The sequence below is a fragment of the Gorilla gorilla genome, chromosome X (assembly GCF_029281585.2).
Source record: "Gorilla gorilla gorilla isolate KB3781 chromosome X, NHGRI_mGorGor1-v2.1_pri, whole genome shotgun sequence".
NCBI lineage: Eukaryota > Metazoa > Chordata > Mammalia > Primates > Hominidae > Gorilla > Gorilla gorilla.
The window spans coordinates 96,986,161-97,004,870 of record NC_073247.2 but is presented as its reverse complement, the minus strand read 5'-3'; the positions used below and the strand labels follow the sequence as shown (position 1 = coordinate 97,004,870).

The 18,710-nt window shown below is 36.9% G+C and overlaps 1 long non-coding RNA gene across 1 annotated transcript in view; it reads left to right on the top strand.

Annotated features, from left to right (window-relative positions):
- Window positions 1–18,710, top strand: part of LOC134757916 (uncharacterized) — a 106,861-nt gene that overhangs the window by 47,367 nt on the left and 40,784 nt on the right. The window contains exon 3 of the long non-coding RNA XR_010132518.1: window positions 10,515–10,646. This is a non-coding gene — a long non-coding RNA (uncharacterized lncRNA). The remainder of the gene's footprint in view (window positions 1–10,514; window positions 10,647–18,710) is intronic.

Sequence of the window (18,710 nt, the reverse complement as noted above, 5' to 3'; positions counted from 1 at the left end):
CAACAAAAGCAAAAATTGGCAAATGGGATATAATTAAACTTTGAAGCTTCTGCACAGCAAAATAAACTATCAACAGAGTAAGCCTACAGAATGGGAGAAAATATTTGCAAACTATGTATCTGACAAAGGTCTAATATCCAGCATCTATAGGGAACTTAAATTAAAAGAGATACCATCTCACACCAGTCAGAATAGCTATTATTAAAAAGTCAAAAAATAACATGCTGGTGAGGTTGTGGAGAAAAGGGAACCCTTATACACTGTGGTGGGAGTGCAAATTAGTTCAACCATTGTGGAAAGTAGTGGCGATTCCCCAACAAGCTAAAAGCAGAAGTACCATTCAACCCATCAATGTCTTACTGGGTGTATAGCCAGAGGAATATAAAGCATTCTACCATAAAGACACATGTACATAAATGTTCATTGCAGCACTGTTCACAGTAGCGAAGACATGGAATCAACCTAAATGCCCATTAACGACAGACTGGATAAAGAAAATGTGGTACATATACACCATGGAATATTATACAGCCATAAAAGAACGAGGTCATTTCTTTTGTGGAACATGGATGGAGCTGGAGGCTATCATCCTTAGCAAACTTAACACAGGAACAGAAAACCAAATACCGCATGTTCTCACTTATAAGTGGGAGTTCAATGATAAAAATTTATGAACACAAAGAAGGAAGCAGAAGACACTGGGATCTACTTGAGAAGGGAGGGTGGAAGGAGGGAGAGGAGCAGAAAAGATAACTCTTGGGTACTGAGTTTAATACCTGGGTGATGTAATAATATGTACAACAAACTCCTATGACACATATTTATCTATGTAACAAACCTTCACATGTACCCCTAAACCTAAAATTAAAATTCAAAAAAGAAAGTATATATAAATGGAGTTAAAATAGCTCATTGAAAGCATAACTTACAATAGATCAGGGTATACAATGGCACATGATACAATCTTAAAATTGGGCCTTAAAAGCCAGCAAAATACAGCCAGAATCTCTATTAATTAAAATTATTGTTAATTAACAGTCCCCTATACTATGTTTAAATTCTCTATTGCCAGAAGCATAGAAATGTAATGAAATTAAGTATTTTAAATCTCTAAGTAAAACATTTCCCTACTTCTGATCTAAGTCACCCCCACACACAGGCATGAGTGCACACACACATGCACAAAAGCACACACGAATATACATTTATGTGAACGTGCTGGAAGCTGCATTAAAATGCAGTCACCTTCCTTGAGTTCTATTTAGCACCATTAAATAGTACCCTGAGGTACTGTAGACAAGAAAGAGTGAACGCATCTGCTAAAGGTGCACATTTTACAACTACAGAGAATTTAAATCCTGAGAGAATCTGACTCATGTTCCTCACAGATTTCTTCATTGGCACTACACCTAATAAAGACCATATGTTTTAAGTTTTTATAGGGACAGCACTGATTTTATGTAACATTTTTTCAATAAATGTTAATTATATAATATTATATATAATAAATTGCTAACGGTATTACCTGGATATGTTATGCCTGTGTAAAACTTTTAATGTAAATAAATAGATTTTTTAAAAAAACTTTTTTATACCACATGTCCTAATTTTTAGATCAGAAAATATAATTACTATACATGTATCACCTCTTATTTTAAAGAAATTCCTTTGTGAATTAGTGATGAGTAAGTGAATACAAAGTTTAGTGGAATAAGACTGGGGATCATGGTCAAGTTTCTAGCATCAGTCCCTTTAATTTATATCCATGTGCTCTCCTTGGGTGATCACATATACTGACAGGTTTTCAGTACCAGCTTCACACTTTTTAACCTATTGGAGCCTTAGGTTCCTTAGTTTTTAAGTGGAACTAATAATAACAATGTCTGCCTCATAGGTTTCTGTTACGAATGCTAAATGAGATAATATGTATGAAGTGCTCAGTCCAGTGATTGGCAAGGTATATCTGCTCATTGTATGTCAATAAAGGGATGTCACTTCTTCAATTATTTATGTCATTTTTTATTGAGCACTTTCTATGTGTTAAGAATCTGGACACAGAGATACAAAAGACATAGATGTTATAGTTCTGGGGGAAGGGAAGACAGACAAGTAAATAGTCTTTGTCTCTAAAGAATGATGAGAGGAACAAGTGAGAGGACACATATGAATTACTTTAAAAATGAGGTGCGAAAAAAAGTGAGGGATTTCTGGTCATTTATACTTATTCATTTTTAATTTTTAATTTCTGTAGGTACATAGTAGGTGTATATATTTATGGGGTAAGTGATATATTTTGATACAGGCATATAATGTGTAATAATCACATCAGGGTAAATGGGGTATCCATCACCTCAAGCATTTATCCTTTCTTTGTGTTACAAACATTCAAGTTATAATCTTTTAATTATTTTAAAATATACAATAAATTATTGTTGACTGTAGTCACCGTGTTGTGCTATCAAATATTAGGTCTTATTCAATATGTCTAACTAAATTGTACACCCATTAGTCATGTCCAATCCCCCAACCACTACCCTTCACAGCCTCTGGCAACCTTATTCTACACTCAGCCTCTGGCAACCTTATTCTACACTCTATCTCCATGAGTTCAAGTGTTTTAATTTTTAGCTCTCACGAATGAATGAGAACATGTGAAGTTTGTCTTTCTGTGCCTGGTTTATTTCACTTAACATAATGATATCCAGTTCCATGCATGTTGTTGCAAATGACAGGATTTCATTCTTTTTATGGCTGAATCGTACTTCATTGTGTATAGGTACCACACTTGCTTTCTCCATCTGTTGACCGACACTTATGTTGCTTCCAAATCTTGGCTACTGTAAACACTGCTACAGTAAATGTGGGAATGCAGCTATCCCTTCCATATACTGCTTTTCTTTCTTTAGGGTATATACCCAGCAGTGGGATTGCTGGATCATATGGTAGCTCTACTTTTAGTTTTTTGAGGAGCTTCCAAACCGTTCTCCGTAGTGATATACTAATTTACGTTCCCACCAACAGTGTATGAGGGTTCCCTTTTCTCCGCATCCTTGCTAGCAAATTTAATATGTGTTTACTAATTTGTGGGACCTGAAAATCAAAAGAATTGAACTCATGGAGGCAGAGAGCAGAGGAATGGTTACAAGACACTGCTAAGGGTAGTGGGGGGAGTGTGGGGAGGTGGGGATGGTTAATGGGTACAAAAATATAGAAAGAATGAATAAGCCTGTAATCCTAGCACTTTGGGAGGCTGAGGCGGGCTAATCACGAGGTCAGGAGATCGAGACCATGCTGGCCAACATGGTGAAACCCCATCTCTACTAAAAATTACAAAAAAATTAGCTGGGCATGGTGGAGTGCGCCTGTAGTCCTAGCTACTTGGAGACTGAGGCAGAGGAATCACTTGAACCAGGGAGGCGGAGGTTGCAGTGAACCGAGATTGTGTCACTGCGCTCCAGCCTGGCGACAGAGCAAGACTCCATCTCAAAAAAAAAGAATGAATAAGATCTAGTATTTGATAGGACAACAGGGTGATTATAGTCAGTAATAATTTAATTGTACTTTTTAAAATAACTAAAAGAGTATTATTGAATTGTTTGTAATACAAAGGATACATGCTTGAGGGGATGGATACTCCATTTTTACATGATGTGATTATTACATATTCCATGCCTGTATCAAAACATTTGATGCCCCATAAATATATATATACCTATTATGTACCCACAAAAATTAAAATAAAAAAATTTAAAGGTACTCAACATCATTGACCATCAGAGAAATGTACATCATAACTACAATGTTATAGCATCTCACCCAAGTTAAAACGGCTTTTTAATTCAAAAGACAGGCAAATGCTGACGAAGATATGGAGAAAAGGGAACCCTCTACACTGTTAGTGGGAATGTAAATTAGTACAACCACTATGGAGAACAGTTTGGAGATTCCTCAAGAAACTAAAAATAGAAGTACTATAGGATCCAGCCATCTCCCTGCTAGCTATATACCCAAAAGTAAGGAAATCAAGATATCCAAGAGTCGTCTGCATTCTCAAGTCTATTGCAGCAATATTCACAATAACCAAGATTTGGAAGCAACCTGAATGTCCATCAACAGAATAGAGAAAGAAAATATAGTACATATGCACAATGGAATACTATTTAGCCATTAAAAAGAATGAGATTCAGTCATGCACAAAAACACAGACGGAACCGGAGGACATTATGTTAAGTAAAATAAGCCAGGCACATAAAGCCAGATTTTACATGTTCTCACTTATTTGTGGGAGCTAAAAATTAAAACACTTGAACTCATGGTAATATAAAGTAGAATGATGGCTACCAGAGGCTGAGAAGAGTAGTGGCAGGGGCAAGGGGTGGGGATTTTTATTGGGTTCAAAAATATAATTAGATAGAATGAATAAGATCTAGTATTTGGTGTCCAACAATGATAGACTGGATTAAGAAAATGTGGCACATATACACCATGGAATACTATGCAGCCATAAAAAAAGGATGAGTTCATGTCCTTTGTAGGGACATGGATGAAATTGGAAATCATCATTCTCAGTAAACTATCGCAAGGACAAAAAACCAAACACCGCATGTTCTCACTCATAGGTGGGAATTGAACAATGAGAACACATGGACACAGGAAGGGGAACATCACACTCTGGGGACTGTTGTGGGGTGTGGGGAGGGGGGAGGGATAGCATTAGGAGATACACCTAATGCTAAATGACGAGTTAATGGGTGCAGCACACCAGCATGGCACATGTATACATATGTAACTAACCTGCACATTGTGCACATGTACCCTAAAACTTAAAGTATAATAATAATAAAATAAAATAAATAAATAAATAAATAAATAAATAAATAAATAAAGATCTAGTATTTGGTAGCATAACAGAGTGACTACAGCCAACAATCATTTATTGTACTTTTAAAAATAACTAAAAGGGTATTAATAACTAAAAGGATTTTTTGTAACAAAAAGAAAGGTAAATTCTTGAAGTGATGTATACCCCATTTACATTGATGTGATTATTATGCATTGCATGCATGTATCAAAATAGCTCATATACTCCATACATATATACACCTACTATGTACCCAGAAAAATTAAAAATTAAAATTAAAAAAATTAAAATGAGAGAAATGTCTATTCGTATACTTTGCCAAATATTTAATTGGGTTATTTGTCCTTTTACTTTTGAGTTGTAGGAGCTCTTCAATATATTCTCGATACAAGTCCTTTAGCAGACATATGACTTACCAACATTTTCTCTCACTCTCTTACTCTCTTTTTACTTGCTTGGTGATGTCCTTTGAACACAAAATTGTAAAGTTTGATCATTTCCAGTCTACTTATTTTTTCTTTTATCAGTTATGCCTTTCCTGTCATATCTAAGAAACCATTGCTTATCCCAAGGTCACAAAGATTTGCACTTGTTTTCTTCTGAGAGTTGTATAGTTTTAGCTCCTTACATTTAGGTTTTTGATCTGTTTTTAGTTAATTATATATATTGTGTGAAGTAGATGTCCAGTTTCATTATTTTGTATATGGATATCCAGTTGTCCCAGGATGATTTTTTTGAGAAGACAAATCTTGTTCCCATTGGATTTTATTGGCACCCTTGTAAAAAAAATCACTTGATAATAAATGTGAGGGTTTATTTTTGAACTCTCAGTTCTACTCCATTGATCAATATGTCTATTCTTATATCAGCACCTCACTGTCTTTTTTTGAAATCAGCCTACCTCATGCCTTGAAGTACTTCACTGTCTTGATTACATCCTTTGTAGTGATGTATACATCCTCCATTTTTGTTCCTCTTTTTCTAGATTGTTTTGGCTGTTCTGGCACTCTGGCATTTGCGTATGAATTTTAGCATCACAGTGTACTGCAAAAAAATGCAGTGGGGATTTTCATAGGGCTTGCATATTGTATCTGTATGTCAATTTGGGTAGTATTGTCATCTTAACAATACTAAGTATTTTAATCCATAAACATGGGATGTCTTTTCATTTATTAAGGTCTTCTTTACTTTATTTCAACAATTTTATTTTACTTTATTTTTTACTTAATTTATTTCAATGTTTTCTACTTTGTAGCTTTGTGCTTTTTTGTTAAATTTATTTCTAAGTAGTTAATTCATTTTGATACCATTGTAAATGAATCTATTTTTAAATTTCATTTTAGGATTCTTCATTGTTAGTGTATAGAAATAAAATTTATTTTTGTATATTGATCTTGTATCCTGCTCAATTTCAACCACAGGCTCAGTATAACCTGAGGTTACATTCAACTCCATGGCTGGTGTGGGTTTGTAGGAATGTGTTTTGGTGTGCTCTGTTTCTTCCATTAAGAGCTGAAACCTTGGGATTTCCCCCCAGCCTTGAAGAATGCACACACTTATGAATTAATTCAACCTCCAATTCAATTGTCACATGTTCTCATAGTGATCTTTTGTCAAATGCAGTTCTGAACATGCTCTCAATGTTTTGAACCCCATAGACAAAACTATTATTACTATTATTATTATTATTATTATTATTATTTAAGACGGAGTCTTGCTCTTGTCGCCCAGGCAATTTTGGCTCACTGCAACCTCCACCTCCTGGGTTCAAGCAATTCTCCTGCCTCAGCCTCCCAAGTAGCTGGGATTACAGGCCCCCGCCACCACGCCCAGCTAATTTTTGTATTTTCAGTAGAGACGAGGTTTCACCACGTTGGCCAGGCTGGTCTTGAACTCCTGACCTCAGGTGATCCACCTACCTCAGCCTCCCAAAGTGCTGTGATTACAGGCGTGAGCCACTGCGCCCAGCCTATTTTTATCCAGATTAATCCTTCATTGTTTGTTTCCAGTTCTCATCCAAAATATGTCCTTCTTTTTGAGTCCCAACTCCCCTCATCAACTGTTTGATCATAAATTTTCTCCACGAATAACACTATTTTGGAGACTCTTAACACTCAGTCTTCTAAAAATGTGGACTACACTACTTCCATTTTTTTACCACTCACTCTCTTCCCAGTCTACCACTGTCTGCTTTCTGTCCTCCACCACTCCACTGAAAATATGTGCTCATTCTTAGTCTAGAGCCCAGAAAAAAAGTCTTGGCCAAAAGCAGAGATTTGAGAGTTATTTACTCCCATAGTTTTAACTACCATTTCTATGATGATATCTTCTAGGTCAGTATTTATAGCTAAGACCTTTTTCCTAAGCTGCAGACCTACTGTATGTCTCCACCTACCCACTGTATTTCTCCATCCTTATGACACACAGGTTCTCCAAACAGGGTCAAAACTGTTGTCTTTTTATGTATATATATACACTTTAAGTTCTGGGGTACATGTGCAGAATGTGCAGTTTTGTTACATAGGTATACACATGCCATGGGGGTTTGCTGCACCCAGCAACTCATCAACTACATTAGGTATTTCTCCTAATGCTATCCCTCCCCTACCCTCCCACCCCCCGATAGGCCCCAGTGTGTGATGTTCACCTCCCTGTGTCCATGTGTTCTCATTGTTCAACTCCCACTTATGAGTGAGAATATGAAGTGCTTGGTTTTCTGTTCTTGTGATAGTTTGCTGAGAATGATGGTTTCCAGCTTCATCCATGTCCCTGCAAAGGACATGAACTCATCCTTTTTTATGGCTGTATGGTATTCCATGGTGTATATGTGCCACATCTTCTTTATCCAGTCTATCATTGATGGATATTTGGGTTGGTTCCAAGTCTTTGCTATTGTGAATACTGTCCTTTTATTGTGCCCAGACATAGTGAGTGGTATTACCAAACACCCAGTAATCCAAATCAGAGAACTAAGACTGTATTCTGGGCACCCCTTTACACAGTCTCTCATACCTGTCAATTCTATATTTTAAATATTTTTTTTCACCTCTGTTACTACTAAGTTATTACTACTAGGCCATGATCACATCTTGCCTTGACCGTAACTGGTGTCTGTGTCTCCAATCTTGACAACTGTTTCCTCCACTCCCATACATTTTGTACAAGGTAACCAGTGATATTTCTAAAATGCAGATCTGATCACAGCACTCTTCTTTTTAAAATCCTTCAATTCTCCTCTCCAACTGCCTACCACCTGCCACTGTCTTCAGAATAAAATTTCTTACCATGGCTTAGAAAAGTATTTGAAATAACAGATGCTGGCAAGGTTGTAGAGAAAAGCAACACTTATATACTGTTGGTAGAAGTGTAAATTAGTTCAACCATTGTGGAAAGCAGTATGGTTATTCCTCAAAGAGCTAAAAGAAGAACTACCATTTGACCTACCAGTCGCATTTCTGGGTATATACCCAGAGGAATATAAATCATTCTACCATAAAGACCCATGCACACAAACGTTTATTGCAGCACTGTTCACAATAGCAAAGACATAGAATCAACCTAAATGCCCACCAACGACAAATTGTATAAAGAAAGTGTGGCATATATATACCATGGAATACTATGCAGTCATAAAAAGATTGAGATTTGTCTTTTGTGGGAACATGGATGGAGCTGAAGGCCATTATTCTTAGCAAACTAATGCGGGAACAAAAAGCCAAATACCACATGTTCTCACTTATAAGTGGGAGCTAAATGATGATAACCTATGAACACAAAGAAGGGAACAATAGATACTGAAGTCTAGTTAAGGGTGGAGGCTGGGAGGACAGAGAGGAGCAGAAAAGGTAACTATTGAATGCTGGGCTTAGTACCTGAGTGATGAAATAATCTGTACAACAAACCATCATGACACAAGTTCACCTATGTAACAAACCTTCACAGGTACCTCTGAACCTAAAATATAAGCCAAAAAAAGTATTTGACTGGACTGTGCCCCCTATGCTCTAGATATGTTGAAACATGAATGTATATAGTGGGCAGCTCTTCAAATAAGACACACTTGCACTCACTTTAATGGCTTTTCAGACTCTTGCCATTGCCTGGATTATCTATCCTTCTTCTTCGCCTGGGTAGCTGCTACTTATATTTGAAAAGCCTTCCTTAACATTTCCTGGGTTAGGCATGTGTGAATTCACATAGCATCTTGTGAGTTACCCTCTTACAGTATTAAACACATTGTACCATCATCATTTTTCCTCCCCATTAGACTGTGAGTTTGAGTACTGTGATATAATCGTATATGTTTTATCTCTAGCAATTTGTACAGTAACAGGAATCAATTAGGTAATCAATATCTGTTGAATGAATGATATGGAATATATAGTACCATTTTTCCCTGACATTTGCATATCGTAAAAGTACTTAACTCCCATTATAGACACAACCACAACTTTCATTTAACTAAAACTGTTGTAGTATTTCTAGCTTTGATTTTTCCACTTTTAGAGTGCAAGAATCAAGAGTAGAGTAGAGTGAAATTAAACACTTAAGATTAAAACTTCTGTATGTGATTTTTAAAATACACATAAATGTTTTATTTCTAGTATATTATCTGTAATTCATTTACCAAATGTCATCTCTAAGTAGTCAAATAATGTATGATTTTTGATACCTTATTAGGTACTAGGCAGTCTGCTAAATACTAGGGATAAAGAAAAGAATATGACACAGTTTCTGCCTTTAAATAGCTCAAAAACTAATGCGGAATATGGATTGACATATTTTTATAATTCAATGTAGTATGTATGCACTATGGGGGGAGTATATATGAGGTGCTGTGGAAGCAAGTGGACAAAACAAATGACTGCTTGACTTCATCAGTGAAGTATTTTACAAAGAATGTGTTTTTTTAATGTAAGCTTGGAAGAACAAGTATGAGTTTTTCAGGTATGTGGGAGTAGGGGACAAAGAAATGTGAGGACATAAAGCCAGAAAAAAGAACATGTGTAAAATGTGGAAAGTGTGAAAATGTAGGTAGTGTTTGTGGAACTCCAAGTACCTTGAAATGGTTAGAATACAGGACAATGGAGGGGAAGAGAAGGCATGGAAAATGAGGTTGGCAAAGAAGGCAGGGGGCAACCAGGAAAGGCTTTATGAGACATGCCAAAAAATAGAGTTTTCATCCTGTAGGTTACTGAGCACAGTTAAAAAGCTTTTACTTACGGAAGTAACAAGATTATATTTATGTTTTGGAAAGGTCATGCTGGATCCACCATGGAGAATGAATGGTGAAAGTTGAGACGGGGCAAAAATAGAAACTTATAGTCCACCTAAAAGGCTATGGTAACAGACAAGGTAAAAGATGAAGGGTGGTTGAACTATGACAGTAGCAGTAGAGATGGAGACAATTGATGGATTTAAGAAATATGAAGAGCTAACAGATGGGATGTGATAACTGATACACCAAGTGAGGAAGAGAGAATACTCAAGGATCAAGTCTATGTTTCTGTCTTGTATAACTTGGGTGAGTAATGGTCTCTTTTACTGAGACAGATTAGGTTTCAGTGGATTACACTGTTAAGTATTTATAGTAAATATACAGTTGAACCTTGAACAATGCAGGTTTGAACTGTGCATGTCCACTTTTACACAGATTTTCTTCCACCTCTGCCATCTCTGAGACAGCAAGACCAACCTCTTCTCTTCCTCCTCCTCCTCAGCCTACTCAACATGAAGACAACAAGGATGAAGACCTTTATGATGATCCATTTCCACTTAATGAATAGTAAATACATTTTATCTTCCTTATGATGTTCTTAATAACATTTTTTCTCTAGCTTAGTTTACTGTAAGAATACAGTATATAATACATATAACATGGAATATGTGTTAATCAACTGTTTATGTTATCAGTAAGGCTTCTAGTCAACAGTAGGCTATTAGTAGTTAAGTTTTTGAGGAATCAAAAGTTATACACGAATTTTCTATTGCACATGGTGTCAGTGCTCCTAACCCCCACGTTGTTCAAGGGTCAACTGTAGCTAGAAAAGAGGATTTTGAATGTTCTCATCACAAAGAAATGATCATTGTTACATCTGTGTAGTGTGGGAACAAGGAAAAAAAGAAATGATAATTGTTTGAGGTGATGGATAAGCTAAGTACCCTGATTTGATCATATACAGTGTATACATGTATCAAAATATCAAAATGTATCCAATAAATGTGCACAATTATGTGTCAATTTAAAATGAAATGAAACTTTGAGAAAATAATGTCAGAATGATTTAAATATTATGTGTGTAGAAGTATTGCCTTCTAGAATGCATGATATTACACAATTGCATAAATAATGGGTATCGTTTATTATTATTATTATTATTATACTTTAAGTTCTAGGGTACTTGTGCACAACATGCAGGTTTGTTACATATGTATAGATGTGCCATGCTGGTGTGCTGCACCCATTAACTCATCATTTACATTAGGTATATCTCCTAATGCTATCCCTCCCCTCTCCCCCCACACCACGACAGGCCCCAGGGTGTCTGATGTTCCCCATCCTGTGTCCAAGTGTTCTCATTGTTCAATTCCCACCTATGAGTGAGAACATGCGGTGTTTGGTTTTCTGTCCTTGCTGTAGTTTGCTGAGAATGATGGTTTCCAGTTTCATCCATGTCCCTGCAAAGGACATGAACTCATCCTTTTTTGTTATAACACTATTTGCATCAACTCTTTACCATAGTCACAATAGGACTGTGATAATAACATAGTGAGGGTAATTTTTTGTTTACCTTATAAGAATTGGCCTCGTTATTTTATAGAACTGTGAATTTCCTTATCTTTTGAATGATTGACAGGTCTGGTGACAGCACAAGTAAAACTGCTAGCTGAATAAGTCCTATTTTATTAAGTAGAAGAATATTTGTTTTAACATCTAGTATATCTTTTAGTGGGTATTATCTAAGATATTCTGCCTTCGATGTTGATAGTTTGTTGATAGCACATTTGCCAGTGATTAATCTTAACACAGTTATTTTGCCTATTAGTGGGAAAAAAGAAAGTGAGATTGAGTTCCTTGAAAAATAGGACCATAGCCTTTATCTAGCTGAGTTAGATGCCAAAGTGTGTGGATTAACCATCTGTAGATAATCATGAGATTCTAGCATTATTACTATTGCTATTTTATTTTTATGTCAGATGACTGACGTTATCTTATTCAAACAGGATAGATCCTATTGGATAAGGACATTATTTATTAGAATAAAACTTTCTAATTTTATTAGAGGAAAAACGTTTTTGATATACTGATTTTTATTTCTAGTTTTTCAAATTGTTTGTATCCTATAGCCTACATTATTTTGTCCTTAGCTTATTATAACAAATGTAGGCAGTATGGGTCAAATGTAGCTGTGTTATAACCATAAATTCAAATAAATACTCTTTGAAATAATTTTATTAAATATCAAACTGCAATAACTGTACAGACTGAGAAAGTACATTATAAAAGAATATGTTTAAGCATGAATTAATGCTCAAACTTTTAAGCTTTTATATTTCTAAAAAGGAGCTTGGCAATCATTTTTCAATTTAGTAATAGATTGGTATTGGAATAAATTAGAACTAACTAGCAAAGAAATGATTAAAGAAGAGACAAGAAGTTTCTTTTTCTGTGCATTTACTTATTGAATGCTCCCATTAGCCGTTCTGACCATGCTGTATTGATAGCAGTTGTCTCGCTCCAATTGTGAAATATCCATATTAGAGCAATGAATACCAATTGAATATCAAATCTTGCCAAGTTGTATTCATAGTATTGTGTTACAGATGTCTTGGTATGCCTGATTCTGAAAACTCCATATATTATTCAAGTGGATATTAGCATAAATTTCACAGAGAATTTTTATCTGAGAGGGGAGGTTTTAAAATAGTAGATTCACAAAGTAGCTACCTTTTGGGATGCCACGTAGCTGTTAGGAAATCTTATGTGATTATGTTTAAGTCTTTAACTGTGGGGAAGCCCAAAACTGTTCCACACATACTCAGAATTCACCACGTTACAATGCTGGAACATGGATGTAGACTTTTTGATACAACCATATTGCCGCATCAAAATTTTGTCTGCTTCAAACACGGACTTTCTCTACAACAAGTTTTTTGGGAGTCATGCTCATAGAACCAGGGATAGCCTGGCACAGTGGCACATACCTGTAGTCTCAGCTACCGGGGAGGATGAGGTAGGAGGATCAATTGAGCCCAGGAGTTTGACTGTTGCTATGGCAACATAGTGAGAAACCCATCTCTTAAAACAAAAATAAAATAACCAGGGGTAGAAGAAAATTTTAAGAGAACATTCCAGCAAATTTAACAAACAAAACTTCACAGTTCCTGTGTTTGGCATATATAACTAAAAATCTGCAGCATGAAAGAATTTAGTATCAGTTGATCACTTTAATGGCTAAATTATACTTCTGTATGGGTGAGCTAATTCTGTGATCAAAAATTTACTTTATTCACTGAAATACAAAATCCAAGAATATTGTGGCCAATTTGGCAGCCACATATCAATGTAGATAATGCTTTGTCTTTAGTTCAGTATGAGAACTAGAAGTGAGAAGGGAAAAGAAGCACTGTTTACTAGATACTATTGCTCTTTATCAACATTCAATAATATTAATTGAGCATTCACAAGGTGCATAGCACTCATACAAGTATGAAGAAATATCAAGATGAATGTATCCTGATTGTTAAGAAATTTGCAATCCACATAGAAAAGTAATGAAGATATTTTTTGCAAATATTTTAGATCTCTTTTTTCAAAAGTATAGTTTTGGGTATGCAATTTTTTTTTAGAGAGATGAAGTCTTGCTCTGTTGCCCAGACTGGAGTGCAGTGGTGCAATCACAGCTCACTATAGCCTCAGACACCTGGGCTAAAGTGATCCTCTCACCTCAGCCTCCCAAGTAGCTGGGACTACAGATAGAAGCCACTGTGCCCAGGTGCAAACATTTTTGAGAAACCTATCTCTGCATAAAACGGTTGTAGCTAATTGATATTACAATTATTTTTATCTAGAGATTTCCTTTTATAGGTTTAACTATTTTTACTTCTTACCATAACTTAACACACATACACACCACACACCTCTTCCCAACTTTTTTAAGTCCCCGCATGTCTGCACATCTCTCCTCACTCATACGTATCTAAAAGGACCCTTAAACCCCATATTAGCTTGAAAGTTAGCAGTTAATTATTTTCATGAAAAGTAAAAAGAAACAGGGTAACATATTTCCACCCAGCTAAAATATATTTTTTGAATTTTCATTTGTATGCTATGGCCAATTATCTTTTTATGTACAGCATTTCTTTGCATGCAAGGAAGGTAAAAATTTATTTGCAAAGAGCTAATAAATGGTAGAATATGCTAAAAATGTACCCGATAACTTTCACAGAATCATAGTAATTTTTAGATGAACAATTAGAAACTTTTTGACTTCTGTGCTAATTTGTTTCCTTTTTACAATTATAGAGGAGGGATGAGAGGCTTCTAGGAGAATTTAAAAGGTTTAGAACTTAAAAAAAACATTAAAGAGAAATTAATGAAAATTCTTCTCAAACTATTCCCCAAACATTTTTTAAAAGGCAAGAACTCTTCCTAACTGATTTAACAAGGCCAGCATAACTCTGATACCAAACCAGACAAGGACACAACAACAATAACAACAAAACTACAGGCCAATATTTCTGATGAACATAGATGCAAAAGTCCTCAAGAAAATACTAACAAATGAAAACCAACAACATATCAAAAAGGTAGTACACCATGATCAAATGGAATTTATCCCAGGAGTGTGAGGATGGTTCAAGATATGGAAATCAATAAATGTGATATATTACATTAACAGAATTAAGGACAAAAACCATATGATCATCTCAATAGCTGCAGAAAAGGCATTTGATAAAGATCAACGTCCTTTTGTGACAAAAACTCTCAATAAGTTGGTTATAGAAGGAAAGTACCTCAACACAATAAAAGTTATATGTGATAAACACACTGCTCAGAATGGGGAAAAACTGAAATATTTTTCTCTAAGAACTAGAACAAGGTAAGGATGCCCACTCTCACCACTCTTACTCCACATAATACTGGAAGTTCTAACCAGAGCAATTTTAGGCAAGAGAAAAAAATAAATAAAGGGCATCCAAATTGGAAAGTCCCTATTTGCAGATGACATGGTCTTCTATATAGAGAGAAACCTAAAGAATCCACCAAAAAATGTTAGAATGAGTAAAATTATACAGTAAAGTAGCAGTATCCAAAATCAAAACTCAAAAAATTATTAATGTTTCTGTACACAAACAATGAACTATCTGAAAAAGAAATCAATTCAGTCCCATTTACAATAGCTACAAAAAATATTTAGGAATAAATCAAAACTACAAAACGCTGATGAAAGAAACTGAAGAGGATACAAACAAATGGAAAAATAGCCCATGCCCATGGATGAGAAAACTTACTATTGTTAAAATGACCATATTACCCAAGACAATCTATATAATCAAAGCAATCTATATCAAACTACATGTGACAGAAAAAGGTGGAGCAAGATGGCTGAATAGATACACACCAGAACACCAAATTGAACAACTATCCACAAACACAAAAAGCACCTTCATAACACCCAGAAATCAGGTGAACAATCACACTACCTGGTTTTAACATCATATTAAGGAAAGAGGCACTAAAGAGGGTAAGAAGGACAGTCTTGAATAACCTACACCACCCATCCAGGATTCCTGCAGCAGCTACCATATGCTGAAGAAAGAAAATCTGTGTACTTAGGGGAAAGAGACCACAGTGACTGTGGGACTTCCTATTGAAATTTAGTATTGCACTGTCACAGCAGAAAGCACCACTGTGTCCACAGAGGGAGCATTTAGACCAGCCCTAGACAGAGGCGAATTGTCCATCCCAGCCACGTAAAAGCCTGAGTTCCAGCAAGCCATACCACCATGCGCCAAAGTGCTCTGGGGGGCCTAAATAAACTTGAAAGGCAGTCTAGGCCAAAAGGACTGAAATTCCTGGTCAAATCCTGGTGCTAGGCTGGGCTTGGAGCCTTTAGACTTGGGGTGCACGTGTCCTAGTGAGACAACAGCTGGGGCAGCCAAGGGAGTGCTTGCATCACCCCTTCCCCAACACCAGGCAGCTCAGTGCACAGGTCTGGGAGAGACTCCTTCCTTCTGCTTGAGGAGAGGACAGGGTAGAGTGGAGAGGACAGGGTAGAGTAAAGAGGACTTTGTCTTGCAACTTGGATACCAGCTCAGCTTCAGTAGATTAGGGCACCAGGCAGAGTCCTGAGGGGCCCCCATTTCAAGCCCCAGCTCTGGGATGACAATTTCCAAGCATGCCCAGGGCCAGAAGTGAAACTGCTGCCTTGAAGGAAAGGACCCAGTCCTGGCAGAATATATCACCTGCTAACTAAAGAATCCTTTTAACCAGCAGTGGTAACCAGGTGGTACTCGCCGTGGGCCTTGGGTGAGACCCAGAACTAGGCTAGCTTCAGGTGTGACCCAGCACATTCCCAGCTGTGATGGTCATGAGAAGAGATTCCTGCTTGAGGAGAGGAGAGGGAAGAGTAAAGGGGACTTCGTCTTGCAGCTTAGGTACCACTTTGGCCACAAGGGGGTAGAGCACCAAGTGGGCTCCTGGCATCCACGATTCAAGACCTTGGCTCCTGGATAGAATTTCTGGTCCTGCCCTGGACCAGAAGGGAGCCCATTACCATAAAGGGAAAGACTCAGGCCTGATAGCATTTACTAAAAGCTGACTGAAGAGCCCTTAAGACTTGAGGGAACATCAGTGGTAGCCAGGCAGTACTTGCCACAGGCCTGGGGTAGTGATAGCCATAGGGAGAGACTGCTTTGCTTGAGGAAAAGTGAGGGAGTGTAGGAAGGACTTTGTCTTGTGGCTTGGGTGGCAGATCAGCTACAGTAGAATAGATCACCAGGTAGATTCCTAAGATTCCCTACCTCAGGCCCTGGCTATTGGATGGCATCTCTGGACCCACAGGGGCCAGGGAGAACTCACTGCCCTGAAGGTAAGGACACAAGCTGGCTGGCTTCGCCACCTGCTAATTGTAGAGCCGTAGGTCCCTGAGTGAAAATACGCACTTGCCAGGCGGTGGTCACCATGAGCCTTGAGTGAAATACAGTGCTGGCTTCAGGTCTGACCCTGCAGATTACCAGTGATGGTGGCCACAGGGGTGCTTGTGTCACCTGTCCCCTAGCTCCAGGCAGTTCCACACACAGAGAGAGACTGAGGGAAATGTAAGAGGAGAGAGAAAAGAGTGTCTGTCTGGTAATCCAGGGAAATCTCCTGGATTTTACCCAAGACCAACAAGGTGGTACCACTATGGGGCTGCAAGATCCACAATGTTATGGGCTTGGGCTGACCCCTAATGCAGATATAGGTGCAGTGACCAAAGGCTTAGATCAAAACATCTAAGTCCCTTCAAATACCTGGAAAATCTTGCCAAAAAGGATGGGTACAAACAAGCCCAGACTGTGAATATTGCAATAAATACCTAACTTTTCAAAACCCAGACACCAACAATCATACACATGCAGAGACCATTCAGGTAAACAAGACTTCACCAGATGAACTACATAAGGCACCAGTGACCAATTATGGGAAGTTAGAAATACATCACCTTTCAGACAGAAAATTCAAAATATCCATGTTGAGGAAACACAAAGAAATTCAAAATAACACAGAGATGGAATTCATATTCCTATCAGATAAGATGAACAAAGTGATCGAAATAATTTAAAAGAATCAAGCAGACATTCTGGATCTGAAAAATGCAATTGACACACTGAAGAATGTATCAGAGTCTCTTAACTTCAGAATTGATTCAGCAAAAAAAGAATTGAGCTTGAATACAGACTATTTGAAAATATGTAGTCAGAGGAGATAAAAAATGAATAGAAAAGAATGAAGCACACCTACACATCTAGAAAATAGTCTCAAAAGGACAAATCTAAGAGTTACTAGCCTTAAAGAGGAGGTAGAGAGAGAGATAGGGGTAGAAAGTTTATTCAAAAGGATAATAACAAAGAAATTCCCAAACCTAGAGAAAGATATCAATATTCAAGTACAAGAAGACCATAGCATACCAAGAAGATTTAACTCAAAATAAGGCTATCCCAAGAAACATATTGGTCAAGCCCCTAAAGGTCAAGGAAAAATAAGAGATCCTAAAAGTAGCAGACTTTTCGGTGGAAACTTCATAGGTTTGGAAGCAACCTAAGTGTCCATCAGCAGATGAATGGAGAAATTAAATGTGGCACCTATACTCAATGGAAAACTATTCAGCCATAAAAAGAATGAGATACTGTCATTTGCAACAATATAGATGGAACTGAAGGGCATTAAGTGAAATAAGCCAGGAACAGAAAGACAAACTTCACATGTTCTCACTTATTTGTGAAAGCTAAAAATTAAAATAGCTGAACTCATGATGATAGAGAGCAGAATGACGGTTACTGGAGCCTGGGAAAGGTAGTGGGGTGGGGAAAGAGGAGATGACCAATGAATTTAAAAATATACTTAGATAGAATGAATAAGATCTAGTATTTGATAGCATAGCAGGATGGCTACAGTCAACAATAACTTATTGGATATTGTTAAATAACAAAAAGATATAATTGGATTGTTTATCACAGAGAAAGGATCAATAATTGAGGTGATGGATAACCTGATTTATTCTGTTGTGATTATTATGCATTGTGTGCCTGTATCAAAATATCGATTGTACTCCATAAATATATACTCCTGTGTGCCACAAAACTT